The 5587-nt window shown below is 52.1% G+C and overlaps 1 protein-coding gene across 1 annotated transcript in view; it reads left to right on the top strand.

Moving 5' to 3' along the window:
- Window positions 1–5587, top strand: part of ATP9B (ATPase phospholipid transporting 9B (putative)) — a 184946-nt gene that overhangs the window by 136694 nt on the left and 42665 nt on the right. The gene's annotated exons all lie outside the window — the stretch shown is intronic.

The raw sequence follows: 5587 nt of genomic DNA, 5'->3' as shown, positions 1-5587 counted from the left end.
TTGTCTGTGTCTGTATTTAGTTTGTGTTGTTGTTAGAGACTGTATCTTCTGTTTTCTCAGATGTGTGACATTTGCGACGGTGGTTGCAGGGCCAGGTGTCTCGTTGACGTTGGGGAACGCCTGCCTGCCCCTGTGGAGGGCCTGGATTCTGGACTGCGGGCACAGTGTGCGTGCGCGTCTGAGATGGTTCATCTTGTTCGTCAGTCTCTCCGCACCCCTACTGCCTTTTCTCTGCCTTCTCTTGCGCTTGCCAAGAGTTGTGTGGAACTCTTCCATTGGTCATGGGAATCTGTTTTCCCGGGAGTTCTAATGCGGGCATTATGTAGTTTGTGGCTTTGGTATCAGATGTGTACAGATTCAAATTGTTATGTATTTCTGCTGAATTAAGCATTTTCTTATTATAAAGTGACTCTCTTGATCTCTGCTCAAGCTTCTTGTGTCGAATTCTACTTTGTCTTACAAAACCACCATTCTTGCTGGAAACGTGCTGGGCTTGGCCAGCTCCGCTGTGTACTTCCCTTTCTCTGTGTACATGTGTCTCCTGGGTTTAATTTTTACCTTTCTGTTTTTGACTGTTTAATGCCCACACAGTTATTATAAACTCTGTTATAGTTCTGACTTAAATCTGTCATCTCACTAGTTATTAATGCACCTTCGCTGCTGCACATTCTCCTCCTTGCTCCATTTTCCTTGTAATTTTTATAATTCCACTTCTCCACTAGTTTGGAAGGTTTAAGCTATTTTTGTTCTTCTGCTTGTTACCCCATAAAATGGAGAACGTTATCCTTAATCTGTCAAAGTCCAAAGGTAGCTATTTCTTTATATGTCGCCGTAGCACCATGTGTACCTACTCTCAGCCCTTTGACTTTGTGCCGTTTTTGTCATTCATTTTAATTTGAGTCATTCTCAGGCCCCAGAGACCCTGCTGTTTGGTGCATTCCCCGTATATTTTGATGTACGTCCATGTGTTTCTCTTTCATTTCTTATACTCAGGCCTTCCGTGCAGAATAGTTTTCCTTGTGTCAAAAATTTATTCTTTGGTTTAGTATGGCTTTGTCGAGAATGCTCTAGATTTCTGCTTGGCTTTCCTTCCTGAGAAATGGTTTGGCCTGCGTTTCCCACCTCCTTCTGGCCTTGGCTAGTGGGGTCTCCAGGGCCTGTGCTCCTGGGTGCCCCCTGCCTGTGGCTGCTCTCATACCTGCTCCCCTCTGCTCAGCCACCATGTGTCCATGCGGCCATGAAGTTTCTTTTTATAGAGTGGTTAGGATTCGATGCATTTCTCGAGTGTGGACGGGCCCTTTCCTTTATTCCAGAAAACTCTGGGTCTGGTCCTGCTCTGTCCTCTCATTTGGGGGCGTGAATGTGAGGTGTGGTAATAGTCCTCGCCGTGCTCCTTGTTGGTCCTGTCCTTTCCTCTCTCCTCCTCTGTCTCCATTCTCCGTTCTGCCTCGTTCCAGCAACCTGTCTTCCAAGTCGTGATCTCAGCCTTGGCTGCGGCCAGTCCGATGTCCAACCAATGGAGTTCGTAATTTTGGTTGTTAATAAGCTTTTAGTTTTGAAATTTCTATTTGGTGTCTCGTTTTTATATTTGCGTATTCCACACAGATGATCGCCCTGCTTTTCCTCCCGCGTCGATTCAGTCTGCGTCGGTCACGGACGGCTGGCTGCTTCTGCCCGTCTCTCTCTCGTTTGTTCCTTCTGGCTCTTCCTCGTCGCTTCGCTGAGTGCTGTGTGGTGTTTGTTGTGGTGCTTCGGTTTCGGTTTATTTGTGGGGGGTTTTTTTTTGGTAATTGTACTTAAAACGCTATTTATAGGAATCAGCGGTGCTCGGAAATGGGCGCTGTCCTGAAGCTTCTGCACTTGCCTCTGCTGGTCCTTGGAGGCGCCACCTGCCTCGGAACCTCTTGCGCGAACGCGAGGCCCGCGGCCCAAGTGGGGCGAGCCTGGCTGCTTCCCCGGGCGCGGGCGCGGCTTTCCCGTCTCCCCTGTGTGGGGGCCGTAGCCCCTCGTGGCACCTCCCCCTTCCTCGGTCCTGGCCTTGGCGTCTGCTCCCTGGCGGCCTCGAGGCTGAGGGGTCCTGCGGCCACTTCACCTGTGTGGGACCTGGTCAGAGCCCAGCCCAGAAATCCCTCACTGTCTAGTCTGCTCCCTCTTTTCAGAGATTTAAGAAATATTTTGTACAGTATTTCTTACTGTTTTCAGCGTGAGCATTGGTTCAAATAGGACCTTGGGCCGTTACCCAAGGTCACAGAACTGTCTTGCAGTTTTTATGTGAAGAAAGTTGGGGGCGCCTGGGGGGCTCAGTCGGTTAAGCATCTGACTTTGACTTAGGTCATGATCTCACAGTTCATGGCTCAATTCCCAGGCTCTGTGCTGACAGCTCAGAGCGTGGAGCCTGCTTCAGATTCTGTGTCTCCTCTCTCTACCCGTCTCCTGCTAGCGCTCTCTCTCTCTCTCAAAAAATAAAAAGTAAACATTAAAACAAAAAAAGACAAATTTCAACATTTCTGATTAATTTCCATGGCAGTACTTTCCAAGGGTAGAACTTTCAGGTCACAAATATGATCAACTTTACTCTTTGAGAACGTAGCAAACTTATTTTTAACCACAAAGTACAAGTATATCATAGCGAACTTGGGAGATGCAAGCTCTTGAGACAGTGTCACCCAGATAAACTGTGGTATGTCCATTCAGTGAAGACTGTCCATCAAGAAAAAGGAATAAAGTATTGATACATACAGCCACTTGGGCATTATAGGACATTCTTGAAGTTACAAAATTGTGATGGGCAACTCGCTGGCTAGCAGGGGCAAGTCGGGGGTAGGTGGGACTACTGGGGGCTTTCCCGAGGAGCGTGCGAGCTGCCTGGAACCATCTGACCCGATGGTGGCCAGGGCATGACATGAGTCTGTCCTTGGCACGCAGAAAGCAGAGAGTGTGTGTAAACACCGAGAAAGCCCAAGTGACGTCTGCATCTGACTTACTCTTGTAACACCAACTCTGCCGGGGGTGGGGGTTGCTGTGGAAGCGTGAACTGTGACCCTGGGGAGGTGACCCGGGCCCTCTTGGTTTTGCTGCTACTTGTGAGTCTATAAAAATTTCGGAGTTAGTAGTTACAAAAAAACCAAAACATAGTCACCGCCTTTGGTCCGAGAGTTGGTGGGCTCCGGGCGGTAGAGGCCTCGGGCTCCGCAGTGGGGTCAGTGAGCTGCCATTCGTGCCCTGAGCCCCCACTGTGGCCTCCGGGGGCTTCTTAGCCTCTCCGCCTTCTCTCATCTGTTTCCTCAGGGGATTAAGTTGTATTTAAAATAAAGCATCAGCAGCACGAGTTCAGTCTTATCTTTGCCCTTCTGGTTCTTGTTCCATGCTTGCATCCGTCTGTGCTGCCTTTTAACATCATAATAGGTAGCTCTTCCTATTTGCCAATTTGTTTATCTCATTTGCCTTTTTTTTAAAGTTTTTTATTATTTCGAGAGCAAGAGCATGAGCAGGGAAGGAGGGGAGAGAGACAGAGAGAGAGAGAATCCCAAGCAGGCTCTGCACTGTCAGTGTGGAGTCCAATGCAGGGCTCAGACTCACGAACTATGAGATAATGGCCTGAGCCAAAGTCAAGTCGTTCACTTAACTGACTGAGCCACCGGCGCCTTCTCATTTGCCTTTTAATTACGGCACTTCTTCACGAGAGATCAGTAGATGCAATTTTTAAATTAAGTATAAGTTACAGGGAGAATGGGCCAACTTATCAAACTGGGACAGGGAAGATTGGCCAAGTTCATTGGCTGTGGCTTGAACCAGAAGCCCAGTGTCCCTTGGGACGCGTCTCATTTGTTGACTCTGCTTGCTTCTGGTTACTGTTCTCTGCCAGGTCTTCCTCACTGGCTTACGCAGATGGTGCCGGAGGCCTCACGCTTGTGTTCTGCTCGCTTAGCTACACAAGGAAAAAGCAAATACTGTATTTCAACCAGGTCCGTGGGTACCAGCCCTCCGCCGGGCCCACCACGGCTTGTCTTGTATGTGGTGTGAGTCCACTAAGGCCCAGGGCCCTTGCCGTCCTCGGAGGCCGGGCTGGACCCCCTGAGCTGCAGCCTTGCCTCCGCCGTGCACGCGGGCCCCTCTTCCTCTCCTGTCCTGGCTTCGCCGTGGTCAGCTGTCCCCTTTGCAGAGAGAGCTGAGCCGAGCTTTGCCAACCTTGAACCTTCCACCTTTTCTTCTGGTCCCTTTCACGTGGTAGCTTCCTCATCCATGTGACCGTGTGGCCGGGGCGCCTTGTCTCGGCTGCCTTCGCCGCTCCTTCGTTCTTAGATGTTGGAGACACTTTATTTTAAGGTGCATCAAATTGCATATAATTAGTACTTTTATTTATTTACGAACTAAAGGAAGTGTTAGTCCTTTAATAGGAATGTTTATCCCTTTGACATGTTGACACAAAAGATTTGGCCTCCGCTCTGCACGAATATATTTATACTGTTGCCGTACGGAATGACTTCTGCAGGCGCACACGCGCACACGCACACACAGCCCCGAGCTCTGGCCGCTGCATAGCACATATCGGATCCTGTGACTAGTACTTGATTGCCGTGGATGCTGGGAAGGGCGGACAGCTCTCTGAACGGAAGGCGGGAGGGTGACTGCCCCGGAAAGCCCTCCCGGGTGTGCCCTGGCCTCCCTACGCGGGGGGTGCATGGCAGTGGGGTGCCCTGAGCCCCCCCAGGAGCCCCAGGCCCTGGCAGGCCGTCTGCTGCTCTGTGTGCGGCTCCTCACCTCCGTGTGGCTCCAGGCCGTCTTTGGTTCAGTTTATCTGGAATACTGATGCTCCCGTTCGTTTCTCCTAAAACACCACGTTATTACAAATCTCCAGTCTTCCCACGCCTGCTCAGAAACTCAGTGTGATTTCGAATGTTGCTTAGACCAATTTAAACTACTTTCAGACCTTTCCAGAATTGTTGTTAGGACCCAAGACCACATTCTGTTTATCCGTGTGCGTGTGGCCCCGGGTGCAGGTCAGATGGGTGTCCATCCGCCTTCCACCTCAGGTCTGTCCGCACCTTCCGGGCGCGTGTCCTGCCTTCCCCGCTGGGGTGGGGCTGCGTGCACACCCGTCGTTCCGCTGTGGCTCAGGCCCCACCAGGGCCTCCGTGGCTCTGACTGGGAAACCCTAGCCTTGGGCCCCAGCTGCTCGCGACCTACCTCTTGCCACTGACCCTGTTAGGTGCTTGTGCCACCGTCCTGGGCCTCAGGTCGCAGCCCTGGAGCGGAAGCCTGGCCTTGTGAGGGCCGAGCGCGGCTCCCGGGGTGAGTTCAGCCCGGGGGTCATCACCAGGGGAAGCCTCCTGTGTGTCCTTGCAAAATGAGCAGGTGAAGATGAGGACGCGCTTCGAATATCCGCTCCCCGTGAGGCGCTGCCTGATTTCCGTAAACACGAATCTCTCCTCTGCGGGGGCGCGCACGGCCACCACCCTCTTCCCTGCGGGGGCGCGCACAGCCTCCTCTCCCCTGCGGGGGCGCGCACGGCCTCCTCTCCCCTGCGGGGGCGCGCACGGCCTCCTCTCCTCTGCGGGGGCGCGCACGGCCTCCTCTCCCCTGCGGG

The sequence above is a fragment of the Suricata suricatta genome, chromosome 14 (assembly GCF_006229205.1).
Source record: "Suricata suricatta isolate VVHF042 chromosome 14, meerkat_22Aug2017_6uvM2_HiC, whole genome shotgun sequence".
In the NCBI taxonomy this organism is placed as follows: Eukaryota; Metazoa; Chordata; class Mammalia; order Carnivora; family Herpestidae; genus Suricata; species Suricata suricatta.
The sequence above is the reverse complement of the archived record's forward strand: the minus strand, read 5'-3'. Positions and strand labels throughout refer to the sequence as shown.